Below are 15,123 nucleotides of genomic sequence, written 5' to 3'. Positions count from 1 at the left end.
GAAGAAGATGAAGATGAAGGAGAAGACAGAGTCGAGGAACAGAGGAGGAGACTTGAAGACTTTACTGGCGCTGAGTCAGCAGCACTTTGACAGACAAGTGTGACTCAGCAAATTAATTAATTAATATGCAGCGTCACCTGAGACAGACGTTACACCTGTTCACTCTGAAGCAACACTATGAAACTACATTTACCTTAAAGGGATAGTTCAGTTCAACATTTTGTCAAATTGTCCCATTGCCATAATCCCTATAGTCATAGCAGTAGGTTCGTTACCTTTAATTGTCGGTGCAAGCTGTTTTTAGAACGGCGGAGCAGAGCCGTGAGCTGCTCAGAGCTACGCTACGGAGGCTCATTATGGGATTTCTTGGCTTCCCTCATCAAACTCATCAAATACACAATCCAACAACTCCACAACGCTCTGGTGGACAAGTTGTGAGCTGCACATTCACCACGCTATGAGATAATAACACAACGTTACCACACAGAGTTGTTTTAGAGGGAAATACAGAGACTGATGATGAAAAACTGTCCCTGAAGGCAACGTGCATCAGGGGTTTTGCATGAATTTCCCTCTAAAACAACTCTGTGTGGTAACGTTGTGTTATTATCTCATAGCGTGGTGAATGTGCAGCTCACAACTTGTCCACCAGAGCGTTGTGGAGTTGTTGGATTGTGTATTTGATGAGTTTGATGAGGGAAACCAAGAAATCCCATAAAGAGCCTCCGTAGCGTAGCTCTGAGCAGCTCAAATTTGTAAAAAATGTTGAACTATCCTTTTAAACTGATTTTCTGAATCAAACTCTTTTGGCTAAAACCTTAAAAACTGTTCATTACAGTGTTCATGTCAGGTCTGTTATTTTAAACTAATATTTAACGATGTTTTTATCAGGAAACAAAGTTAAGTTTTCACTTCCTGTTCCAACATCATCACAATAAACTGTTTATTCTCTGCTGCTCGTTAACACACACACACACACACACACACACACACACACACCATGACATGATGTGATAATGGATTCTGTGTCTGTTTATTTATTATCAGTTTTCATTTCTCCGTCATTTCTTCTTCTTGTTCTACATCAGATGAACTCACATGAACTCGTTTCCTCCAAACGTTCACACGCTGATTAAATGTAAATGACTTCTTCACACTGTGTTACTAAACATCTGTCTATCTACTTCCTCCTTTTCAAAATAAAACTGTATCTTTCTGAAACTTATTTATTTCACTTTTAACCTTTTTTTTTATCAACATTTTTCAACCGTTGTGTGAAACTATTAGCTACTATTGTAAAACATTTGGTTTTCAGAAGAGTTTTAACACAATAAAAGTAACACATTTACAAAGATGCTTTTCTATTTAAACATCTATTTATTTTATTATGAGGCTGACGGAGCTGTTCATCCTACTGGAAACAAAGCTGATTAGATTAGATTAGATTAGATTAGAAAACTTTATTGATCCCCAAGGGGAAACTGCTTTGCCACGCAATAAAAACACAAACATCCACTTAACAAACAATACAAACATTTCCATACCATTGCACAAAATGTTGGTCAGTTCAGCAGTTTAGCATTTAGCTACTGAAAGGTAAATGTACCATTACATTGTCAATGTCAATTTACTTAAAGCAACAATTCATTTGTAGAAATGTAAATGTTAGTGTCATTTCTAGTTTTAAAAAATGGTTAAAATAAACTAAAACATTTCATATAGATGACAATTAATGACAATTAAATCCCCCGGGGGATTAATAATTGGTCGTATATTAACAGATACTTCAAATATAGTGTGTATAATTGACTATATTTGATTTTACAGTCATAGTGTTGTAATAAAAACTGATGCATAACAATTGTGATATTCTCTGACAAAAAATCGCACCAAGAAAATCTATAATCGTGCCATCCCTCGCTGCCATGGCGACCTGATCTCAGGTGGAGCAGTAGAAAATAAAACAGTTTTATTTATTATCAGCCGAGTTGTTATGGAGCAGAAACACGTGAGTCCTTCAGGTTCTGATCAGATTAGTGAGAAATAAAAGTCTGTGATTGGACGGAGGAAGAAACCTCAGAGTTTTTATTTTCTATTATTTTCTATTTCTGGTCCAGAAATGAAACTCTCTGCTCTGCTCTGTGAGCCGAGCAGAGACGATGATGTCGTGGTTTAATGTGACCGGGCTGCAGCAGCAGCAGCTTCAGCAGCTCAAAGAGAAAACAGGTTTGCTTCCATAAAATATATAAAATATATAAAAAATACTGCTGCAACAGCTTCTTCATCAATATTTCATGTCCCTCAGTCTTCTGCTACAGGACCGAACCGAGGCTACTCACTCCTACTACTACTGCTGCTGCTGCTGCTGGATAAGGAGAGAGACAGAGAGAGACAGGGCTAATTAACAACAAAGAGCTAAAACCATGAGACAGAGGAGAGAAAGAAGAGGAGAGAAAGAAGAGGAGAGAAAGAAGAGGAGAGAAAAACAAAGAGAAGCTGGAGCAGAGAGTGAAGAGGAAGAGGAGGAGGAGGAAGAGGAAGAGGAAGAGGAAGAGGAGTGTTGTGGTTGGACCAGTGGACTCTGGTCTGACTCTGCTGTCACTGGAAACTCATAAATAGTGTTAAAGATCAGGGCCCGTATTCCTAAAGATTCTTAGTGCAAAGAGTTGCTCCTAGTGGCCAAATTCTAAGAAAATTCTTAGAATCATGATGTTTTCTTAGAATTTCCCCTAAAAGTTAAGAGTAGATCCTAGTAAAGATAAAAGCCTATTCCTAAAGAATCCTAGCTCTTAAGAGAGCTCCTAAGGTGGGATCTGTTAAGAGTAGGGAGGAGGACTTTTAAGTGGCTTAGGAGTTCCCTAAGAAGAGGACAACATGGTGGACAGAAGAGGCAGGAGAGATATTCTCCAAACTGGATGACAGTGAATTAATGAAACTACAGATTGTTCCTGTTCTTCTGTCCAGTTGGATTTCCTTGTTCTTTTCTTCTCCACTGCTGTTCACTGGTTTGTGGTAGAGTTCAAAGCCAACCAACACTGCTTCTTATAGGCCGGTCAGCAATCACAGACACTGATGAAAGCTGAGCCATTTTACCCTCGTTAATACCAAATTGAGTTGGAAAGTTGAAAGTGCAAAAATTACCAGTATGGTAATTAATATAAGCAAATAAATCTAAGTTTCACTATGTGGATACTGTTCAAGTTTTCACACATTTTGTAGGATAATTTTAAAGTATAGCTTAGCCTACTATTCATTTAACAGATATTTTCTGTTATGTGAAATAATTTTTACAATTACACAGTCTTCATAAGATTGGATTTCATGGTTAAATTTATCGATTTGAGGGTCCATCCTTTGCCCATTATCACCAAAAGTATATTTTTTATCTAGCTATTTTTTTAAAGTATATTTTTTGGGCATTTTGGCCTTTAATTGACAGAACAGTTGAGAGAGAGACAGGAGGCCACCTGCAGTGAGGACTATAGCCTCAACACATGGGGCGGGTGCTCTTTATCTGACTTTTGGGATCAACCAATCACAGCGTTTGAAATGATGACTCATACCTAGCAACGGGGGTCAACCACACCTCCTCACTAAGATAGGAGTTTCTGTCCACTCCTTGCTCAGAGTTCTCTGAGAGTGTTCTGGAATCACTCCTAAGCTAAGACTCCTTGCTAGGAATTTTTAGGTTAAGTTAGGAGCTCTCTGAGAGGATTCTTAGAATCTTTAGGAATACGGGCCCAGAGCAGCAGCAGCTCACAGAGAACTAGGGAGGAAGAGGAGGAGGAGGAAGTCTTCATCCATCCTCTTCCTCTTCCTCCTCCTCTTCCTCCTCTTCCTCTTCATTCCTCCTCCTCCTCTTCCTCCCTCCACCCTGTCAGACCGGTCGTCACGGTGACATTATCAGTCGTTAACCTGTAGAATCCTCCTCAGGTGATGAGACACGACGCCTCGATGCGCCTGTCAGACCAGACTCAGGTCACCGTGTTCTCCTCATCCTCCCCGGTAACCCATAGCAACCACAGCGTCTTTGTCTCAGGCGCCGGCTGCCACGTCCGTCAGTCAACGAGTTTGATCTCAGGTCTGTGATTATCCCAGAGTACAGTCAGTGAGACTCTGTTTAAAGGAATAGTTCAACATTTTGTCAAATTTGAGCTGCTCAGAGCTACGCTACGGAGGCTCATTATGGGATTTCTTGGTTTCCCTCATCATCAAACTCATCAAATACACAATCCAACAACTCCACAACGCTCTGGTGGACAAGTTGTGAGCTGCACATTCACCACACTATGAGATAATAACACAACGTTACCACACAGAGTTGTTTTAGAGGGAAATTCATGCAAAACCCCTGATGCACGTTGCCTTCAGGGACAGTTTTTCATCATCAGTCTCTGTATTTCCCTCTAAAACAACTCTGTGTGGTAACGTTGTGTTATTATCTCATAGCGTGGTGAATGTGCAGCTCACAACTTGTCCACCAGAGCGTTGTGGAGTTGTTGGATTGTGTATTTGATGAGTTTGATGATGAGGGAAACCAAGAAATCCCATAATGAGCCTCCGTAGTGTAGCTCTGAGCAGCTCACGGCTCTGCTCCACCGTTCTAAAAACAGCTTGCACCGACAATTAAAGGTAACGAACCTACTGCTATGACTATAGGGATTATGGTGATGGGCCAATTTGCCATAAAATGTTGAACTATCCCTTTCAGCCACTGAGAGTTTGGCTCAGAGAACGGGTTTCAGTGTTTTACCCAGTCAGGATCAGTGTTGGAGCTGGTGAAATATAAACCAGCAGCTGCAGATGAAGACGTTGTGATCACGGCGTCTTCAGCCTGAACGACAGGAAGCTGCATAAAAAAAAAAAACAGTTTGAACAAGAATCAAAACTCTGAGAGAAACAACATCAACTCACAGCAGCAGCACGGTCGGTCCCTGAACGCATCGCAGCATCAGACTGACAATGGCTGCTGTCGCCTCCATTTACATGCTGATGTGTCTGCCTGAAGGAGGCTCAGAGCTCTTATTACAGCCCGTCACACACACACACACACACACACACACACACACACACACACACACACACACACACACACACACACACACACACACACACACACACACACAACAAGAATAAATTCACTTCAAAACCCACCAAGGCACACGCTGTGAAACACACACACACAGAAACACACACAGACACACAGACTCTTCCACTGAAGCGTTTGAACGTCCAAACACATTTATTTGTAAAACGTTTTTACTTTTCAAGAACAAAAGGAATCGACTCGGTCGGAGCTGCAGACGGGAAAAAAAAATGTTGTGGAGGAAACGTGAAGATATTTTCTGTTTGACACAACAACTCAACACAATTTCTCTTCTTGTGTTGTGTTGAAATAAATAAATAACCGCCCTGAGTCACAGGAGGAGAGCGTTTGTGTCGAGATGCTTTACTTTTTCTCAGTTGCTAAAACACTAAACCCTGTTGTCTGAAACAAATTCTCAGTTGCCTGAACCCACTGATTGAATCAGTCACTCTTCTCTTTTGGTAAAACCATCAGCACTTTTCACCTGTTTAGACACATCTTACCAACACATTTTCATTGTGATGCACCTGTGTTGCATAATGCTGAGCACAGGTGGCAAAAGTCAAACACAACTAAAGCACAAGTTTCACCGGTTGAACACAACAACTCAAAATTGATCAGACTTGTGGCCAATGATGTGAGGGAACATATATAAGCCAGTTCAGGATGAAGTCCTGTGGCCTGATCCAGTACAGAGAAACAATGCTGTGCCTGAGTTGTGCACTTCTCATTTCTATATTTTTGTACTTTATTTTGACGTAGGTTTACTGTATACAAGTGCTAAATGCACAAGATTTCAGTTTGTTTTTGTACTGTACAAGTGCTACGTGTAAATGCACAAGATTTCTGGTTTTTGTACTTTTTTTTTACTATGTACAAGTGCTAAATGCACAGGTTTTTTGTTTTGCAAGAGGAGAAGATGAGAGACGACAGGGTGAAGGAAGAAAGGATGAGGGAGGGAGGAATGAACTGGGAAGAAAAAAGAAGAAGGAAGGAAAAGGGGATGAAATGGATGTGGGGAGGGAAGGAGGTTTTGTGAATGTAGCTTGAAAATTGGGGTTTGTGTTCACAGTTTAGAGAAAAGAGAGAAGCTTTCGAGAAATGTGTCTTAGCAATCGAGAAAAACTGTAATGTTTGTCTCATGGTGAACTGTGGTCATGTGATCAACAGCTGTTCAAAAGGTGTCATCTATTTGGATAAAAATGGTTTTTGAAATGTTCAGCTTTTCAAGATGACCAAATCTAGATACTGAGTGCTCTGATGGGACTGTGCATCACACTGAAGGCTGATTGGATATGTGTTGTGTTGTGTAGGTATGTGTATGTATGTATAAATTCTGTGTTAGGTGAAGATGTAACTTTAACTTATATCATCTTTTGTAACATTATTCATTATTTAAGGAGAGGGGGTGGGAGTCTATAAGTTTTACTTCTTCTAACTCCTTTTTGAATATGAATTTCTATATCTCATGTAAAATGTTTTGTCTTGTTGTCTTTTTTTTAATATATAGTATATATTCAAAATAAACTTAAATCAATCAATCAATCAATCAATCAATCAATCAATCAATCAATCAATCAATCAATCAATCAATCAATCAATCAATCAATCAATCAATCAATCAATCAATCAATCAATCAGTCTGATAACAACAGGTAAAACAGCTGCTGTTTTCTGAGCTCTTTGTTGTTTCTTCAATGTCTTTTCAACATCCAGACTCCATCTGGTTGGGCTGTTAAAATACATTTTTAAAATTGTGAATCTTTCCCCATGTGTTTCAAATTCAAACTTCAAATTTTAAACTTCAAATTTCATTAAATTCAGTTTGGGGAAAAGTTTTTCAGTTGTAGAATATTCAAAAGTTAACTTTATTACTGTTAATACATGTAGGCTATATATACTACATTATAAGCAAGTTCTCTTTTCACGTGCTTATAGCTGAGAACTTAAAACTTTATCTATTTTCTTTTATTTTACTTTTACTTGCTCTTGCTTTTAACTCTGTTTTTAGTGTTTTGTTTGTTTTTATTCTGTTTTATGCTTCTTTTTTTAATGTTTTGTCTTTATGTAAAGCACATTGAGTTGCCTTGGTATGAAATGCGCTATATAAATAAAGATGCCTTGCCTTGCCTTGCCTATAAATATTGTTTATTTGACCAGTTTGAATTCAATTGAAATCACATTTTGTTCCTGAATCCACCCGACTACTGGGATCAGAATAATCCTGTTTTTTTGGATCAAAGTTTTCCCGATCCTACCAAAAAGTTTTGAACAACACAAACTGATTTGATCCAGATGAAAACCGACTAGACTGGATCACGTGATCTGATCCGATCTCAGAATCCATGTTTGGTTTTGAAACAACACATTTTCAAGATTTGATCCGATCCATTATCCAAAATCCGATCGGATTACTTTTGAACAACTGGATTGTTTCCCTGATAAATGTGAAAGTCTCAGTGAGAATCAAGAAGGAACCTTTAGGAGTTCAGTTGTTGAACCAGAGTTTGGTCCAAACTGTTTGATTTCATCGTCTGTTTCCAGTCAAACCGTCATAAACACATTAAACATTAACGCTGATATGAACTCACAGCTGAAACATCTGGACACAGATGTTAAATCACCGACTCTCTTTATCAAAAGCATTAAACAATATTAATATTTAGTATTTACACATACTAATCTCTCAGCTCGGAGATACCAGCCTGGTGATGAACTTTATATAGCTGTGTCGTTACCTTGGAAACCTTCACTAAATATGGAAATATTAGAAAACATCAGGAGAATGTAATAACTCTATAAAAATACAATTAGAGATGATTATTGTGTGTTTAAAGTAACATATGAATGACAGTTAATTATAAAGTCTTTAAACTTTTAAATCACAACATCGCACAGTGATCAGTCCTACACACACACACACACACACACACACAGCTATATATATATATATATATATATATGTGTGTGTGTGTGTGTGTGTGTTCTCTGTCAACTCTTTAACTAACTTTATTGTAACTAAGAGACTGGAACAAACAGTTCATTTAAAGTTTCTCCTTCGTCTTCAAGACAAAACTTTCATCTATAAAAACGTGTTGTTTTCCACCAGTCACATGTTATTTCAGTCTGTGTGCGTCAGTCCGTGTAATAAACTATATTTGTATTTTCTCTTCTTTTTTTTTTTTGAGAAATGTCAGGGAAGACGTTCGTCGTCAGGAAGTCAAGAGCAGAAATCATCCTGTTTCTACGGTAACCGTCTCTCAGAGACCTTTACACTTCGCCTCCCACCTCGCCAACGGTTCCCCCACACTTTGTAAAAAACAACAGTTTTTTAAAGTCGCTCAAGTTTTAAAGTTACAACTGGACTGAAACCTGGTGACAGAGAGACGTGACTGGATCAGACCGGTTCGCTCGCTGCGCTGAAGCAGTTCACTCAGTCTCACTGTGAGTTCAGTCAACCAGTCAGAACCGGTCTGATCCAGGATCAGTATCAGGTCCTGTATTTAAGGTATTTATTGATACTTTACTTTACATTTCTAGTCTGTCACACTAAAGAAGAGCAGTGAGCAGAGAGAGAACAACAGTAGCTTAGCAGTCGGCTAACAGCCAATTCACACCAGGAAAGTCTGATAGTGCACCTACTTTGGTGCCGAACAAACTTGTTATTACTTGGTGCCGTTCATATTCACGTTGAAGACCAGTCACTGGATAACAATTATCGGTGGGACCTTGCATAAAATGTAACAGGTCATGCTTGTGTTTCTTGCTCTTTTTATTTGGTATTTCCAGTCACGCGGGTGTGTTCATGTCACTTGCACGACCTCCTGATTGAACATCGTCAGGGACAAAGATGTGGAAGACGTCTACGTGTCCGTCCTCTCCAGCTTCATGGATCATCATCATGTTTTCCTCTGACCAGATACGGAGGAGGCAGCGTCTCTTCTGCTCCACATCGACCCACGGGTCATTTTAACTGGGACGTTGCCTAACGAGTGATGAGTTCTGCAGTTTCTGATGACAACAGAAGCCTGTTGAATCCAAAAAGGCGCTTGGGTTTTGCATTTGATTCGGAAAAGGTTCAGATTGCATCCACACCAGAGTCCTGCACGGGTCCAATTTTGGAAACCCGTGCCCGCCCGACCCGTTGGTTTTTAAGCCCGTGTCCCGACCCGTCACCCGTGATTATTTCTGATTACAACCAGGATCCGACCCGCCCGTCAATATTAAGACCCGTTGCCCGACCCGCTGCCCGTTAGATCGCCGTCTTCACCGGCGATAACGGGGGTACAGCTGTACTCTTTAGAAAAAAGAAAAAAGAAAAGAAAAGAGAGAGGAGGGGGTGGAGCCGTACTCTTTCGCGGCTATTTCCGGAACGGAGAATGATAGCGACGTAATTCTTTTTTTAATGAAAGCAGGACACTTCAGCCTTTACATTGATCCCATCGGTGTGTTTGTAGCTCACCCAGAAGCCGAGCAGTCAAGCCATGACAGGCTAAACTCCAGGGAAAGCTGTGAGCGGTCACACGAGCCAAAGATCGTTTATTTACATCAAGATGCTGCTCTGTTGTTGCCGTGAGTGATAAAAAAAATGATTTGCTACGCTGGTTCATGCAGCTGCGCGTGAGTTTTCCTCTGTAGGCCGACACATACACCCGCGTACCCACCCGCGTTCATTTGAGTTCCGCCCGTGCCCGACCCGTGAATTTTCACAAGACAGCTTATCCACCCGTTGAACACCGTTTTTGTGGGGTACCCGTCGGATACCCACGGGGATCCGACCCGATGCAGGACTCTGATCCACACACCACAAAGGAATCATAGCAGGGTTCCTTTCAGACTCTGGACTCAGTCCAGAGCTGGTCTCTGTTCACTGGTTTGCTCTAAACCAGAGTTTGGTGGTTTGTGTTCACACCGACCCAAAAGGCCAGAACCAAGAAGAAGTCTGTTTCTAGTGAACTAAACAAACCTGGTGTGAATACGTGTTAGTAGTTACTGTTCTTACACTTTTATTTAGAATTCAATCATTATTGAAGTAGTTGCTGCTGCAGTCGCTGCAACCTGACGACCATGAGAACAATACAGTGTTGGATCAGAACTTTAAGAAGAAGAGCTGCAGGTGTTTGAGTGAAGGTGTTTTGTTTGTTTGTTGGTTGGTTTGTTGGTTTGTGGTCAGTCGACAGCAACAACAACATCATGAGGCTGCAGGACGGAGTCAGAGAGGAAGCAGCTGTGGACTCTGTCCCTCCATCACAGAGCTGCAGATCAATGAGGAGTCGATAAAGAAAACTCAACATGTCTGCAGAGGGAGACGGCTCAGTGTGTGTGTGTGTGTGTGTGTGTGTGTGTGTGTGTGTGTGTGTGTGTGTGTGTGTGTGTGTGTGTGTGTGTGTGTATTCATATTCAAAGCAGTTGGAAATATTCATGGCCTCTCTATTTTCTGTTGAAGCTCACTCTTCCAGAACGTTTTCCATCCTCCTGTTTCCAGCTGCTGAGGCGTTAACGCACCGTGTAGCAGCACGTGTCAGCGCATTAATGTGTGTGTGTGTGTGTGTGGTGGTTGTTGTGTATTGTGAGGACAGGTACAGATCTGGGTTAACCAGCTCCCATTCAACTTCTTCTGAATAAATGTGTTGCTCCGCCCACAGACTGTTTATAGGCAGAGACTGTTGATGAAAAACTGTCCCTGAAGGCAACGTGCATCAGAGGTTTTGCATGAATTTCCCTCTAAAACAACTCTGTGTGGTAACGTTGTGTTATTATCTCATAGCGTGGTGAATGTGCAGCTCACAACTTGTCCACCAGAGCGTTGTGGAGTTGTTGGATTGTGTATTTGTTGTGTAGTTTGATGAGGGAAACCAAGAAATTCCATAATGAGCCTCCGTAGCGTAGCTCTGAGCAGCTCACGGCTCTGCTCCGCCGTTCTAAAAACAGCTTGCACCGACAATTAAAGGTAACGAACCTACTGCTATGACTATAGGGATTATGGCAATGGGACAATTTGACAAAAATGTTGAACTATCCCTTTTAACTATCATCTCCCGACCAATCAGTGTCGTTCACCTCAGATACAGAGTCAGTTCAAGGAGGGAGAGGAAGAGGAAGAGGAGGAGGAGGATGAAGAGGGAGAAGAGGAGTAAATAAAGAAAGGAGAGTCGGGAGCAGAAAGTTCAGTGACGGAGGAGAGAAGATGTGTAGAAACTTCCCGTTGCCATGGAGATAAAACACCACAGGACCAAACTTTTAAATGATAATGAGACGAGTTTTCTTTTTTATATTTTTAAAAATAGTTGAGATGAGACGTTTAATTATCACGTCCACATGGAGATGTTTGTGTTTCTGTTCACAACAACTTCACAACACCGAGTTCATCCACACTGAACACGACACGGTAAAAATAACTGAAACTAAGTTTATTAGAAGTTAAAACTGATCCACAGTCAGTTAGTTTGTCTCTACGACACACAGTCAAACTCACAACATGGAAATATGAACAAAAACAAAATAAGAACAGGATGCACACACACACTGCAAAAACTCAAATATCTTACCAATTTGTCTCATTTCTAGTCAAAACTAATCTCATTCTACTTAAAATAAGACTCATCACATTAAAAAGCAGCTTGTTTTTAGACACTTTTTACTTGTTTCAAGCAGATTTTCACTTGAAATAAGTAGAAAAATCTGATAGTGGAGCAAGTTTTTCTTTCTTATTACAAACACAAAAAACTTGCTTTCACTGGCAGATTTTTCTACTTATTTCAAGTGAAAATTAGTTTGAAACAAGTGAAAATGATCTAAAAACAAGTTAATTTTTAGGTGATGAGTCTTATTTTAAGTGGAAAGAGATTAGTTTTGACTAGAAATGAGACATTTTGACAAGAAATAAGACAAATATTCTTGGAAAGATTTTGAGTTTTTGCAGTGCATCAAAAAAAGATTAAAAGTTCTTATTTAAAAAATGTGTAGATTATTTGGATCGATCTTTGTTGAGCTGAAAAACACTTTCATTTTACATTTACAGCTGAAGCGTGTTAGTGTGTGTTGTTTATTTGTGTGTAATCAGAGTAAAAATTTAATGTAACAGAAATAAAACAATTGGAGCTGATTTTTTATTTTAGTGTTGAAGCGTCTGAAGTCTGAAGCGATCCAGTTCACCTGTCAGAGCTCATACACACCGGCTCACTGCAGCTGTGTGTGTGTGTGTGTGTGTTTATCTGTGTGTGTCAGTGTGTGTGTTTATCTGTGTGTGTCAGTGTGTGTGTGTGTGTGTGTGTGTGATGTGAAGGACGACGGGCGACACGGCGTGAAACAATGAACACGTCGTCGTGTTGTTGAGCCTCCAGCGTCTGACTGTACCGAGCAAACAGGTGTTATGACCCGGACAGGTGTTTGACGTGTGTGTGTGTGTGTGTGTGTGTGTAGATGTGTGTGTGTGTGTGTCTGTGTGTGTGTGTGTGTGTGTGTGTGTGTGTGTGTAGATGTGTGTGTGGATGTGTGTGTGTGTTGAAGCATACCTAACTCAATCTAAAGCTCCAGTTGCTCCTCACACTGAGTCGCTGTCGTTGAAATAACTGATTTACTGGAGCGATTAAATTCTTCAACCACCGTACATGTGTGTGTGTGTGTGCGTGCGTGCGTGCGTGCGTGCGTGCGTGCGTGCGTGCGTGTGTGTGTGTGTGTGTGTGAGGCTGTATTTAGTTGCTTCGTTCACCTGCAGCATCACACCTCCCACTGACAGGATGTGACAGACTCATCACTACATCAGGTGTTTGTGTTTCGGTTGTAGAGGATTTAAAGGGACAGTCTGTGGCTCGTTGGTTTTGTTCTGATTCACGAGGATAAAACTGGTGCAATTGTTGCATTTTCATGTAATTATTTAATTTACAGGCCGTTAATTACATGATAACGTCAAGAAATAGCCAAGAACATTTTATACCAAGGTAACTCAATGTGCTTTACATGAAGATAAAACATCATAAAACACCATAAAAAGTGTTAAAAGGGATAGGAGCAAAGGAGAATAAAAGAAAATAGATGAAGTTTAAAGTTCTTAAAAAGAGCTCAGCCATAAGCACGTGAAAAGCGAAATGTTTTTAACCTGGATTTAAAAGTGCTCACAGTTGGGGCTGATCTCAATTCTGCTGGACACCTGGATTAAACAACAGATTAACACGAGTAACTTCGTCGAAACGTCTGAATCCAAAGTCTGCATTGTGAGGCGTTTAGGAAACGTCTGTAAATTGCAGGATCTCCTAACAGTCTGCTGCAGGCGGGGTGTTTATGAAACACCTGTAAATGACAGTATTTAGTGTGTCAGCCTGTGTGTGAGGTGTTTAGGGAACATCTGTATATCGTATCGTTTGTGAAATGGTTTTATTGATGATTGATCCTGGACCAGTTCACTGTATCAGCCAATCAGAGCAGCTCTAGAGTCACATGACCTCTGACCACTTCCTGGTGTGTCATTTCCTGTAGAATTTGTTCCGTTCAGTAAAACTTTGTTTCCTCAGGTGTTTTTATCGTCTCTCGTCAATATTCAATCACTTCCCGCTGCAGCTTCACCTTCATTTCAACACTGATGATGATAATAATAATAATAATCATGTGTTGTGTCGTTTCCTCCTGAGACCCCCCCCACACACTCTCCCCCCTCCCCCCCCCCCACACACACACACACACACACACCTTTTGTTTCTTCATAATTACATCAACACATTGATAATCTTATCGAAACGCTGTCTCGTCATTTCCATTTTCCCCTGAACGCATCGCACCACCGGCTCAATTTTCTCCTACGCTGATCAGACACACACACACACACACTCCAGTTCTGGTTCTGGTTCTAGTTATAGGTAGAAGATGTGTATGTGTGCGACTGTGCGTGTGTGTGTGTGTGTAGTTGTGTGTGTGTTTGTGTGTCGGTGCTCAGGTGAAATATGTGGAGAAACTTTGATGCTGACACACGATTCATCTCCTCTGTGTTTGATTCACATTATTTAAACTGAGCCGAGGAGGAAATGATCTCTCTTTCAGACACACACACACATAGACACACACACACAGACAGACACAAACACACAGTAACACACACACAGACACACACACCCTCTGTCTACCTGCATGTTGTGCGGCTGCTAAAGGACGTTAGTTAGACGTCAGGAAGCTAAATGAGCGCTGACAGCGTCTGACTGTGATCAATGAGGTCAGAGCCCGGCGGCGAGGGCCGCTTAGCGCTAATGTGATCAGCTGACACACACACACACACACACACACACACACACACACACACGGTGGCCCTGGTTACAGGTAGGGAGATGAAGTGGTCTGGCCGACTGATCTGATAGAAGAGCAGCTTTTAATTCAATGCGCCAGACGCTCAGAGTTACGGAGGAACCTGAAGTGTTCACACAGGAAGTTGCTGCTCTGATGTCATGGGTATGATGATGTCATCTGTCATCTGTCAATCAAACGCTTCAATCCACACATGAACACATGTCCACAATTATTGTGCCTATGAGGCGTTTAGATGTCATCTGTAAATTGTAATGTCCAAACTTTGAGGTGTTTAAGAAACACCTGTAAATTGTAGCATCCGTTGATCGCCTGCTTGTGAGGCGTTTAGGGGTTATCTGTAAATCATAGTATTCATTGATAGCCTGGTCGTGAGGCATTTAGGGGTCATCTGTAAATTGTATCATCCACAAATAGTATGCATATGAGGTGTTTAGGAAACATCTGTAAATCATAGCATCCATTGATGGCCTGCTTGTGAGGCGTTTAGGGTATGTTTGTAAATTGTAACGTCCACAAATATTATGCATACGAGGTGTTTAGGAAACTTCTGTAAATTGTAGCATCCATTGATAGCCTGCTCGTGAGGCGTTTAGAGTATATCTGTAAATTGTAACGTCCACAACTATTACGTATATGATGTGTTTAGGAAACATCTGTAAATTGTAGCACTCGTTGATAGCCTGCTTGTGAGGCATTTAAGGGTCATCTGTAAATTGTAATGTCCACAAATATTATGCATATGA

Source organism: Trachurus trachurus (genome assembly GCF_905171665.1).
Source record: "Trachurus trachurus genome assembly, chromosome: 20".
Lineage (NCBI taxonomy): Eukaryota > Metazoa > Chordata > Actinopteri > Carangiformes > Carangidae > Trachurus > Trachurus trachurus.
This window is presented reverse-complemented; position numbering follows the sequence as displayed.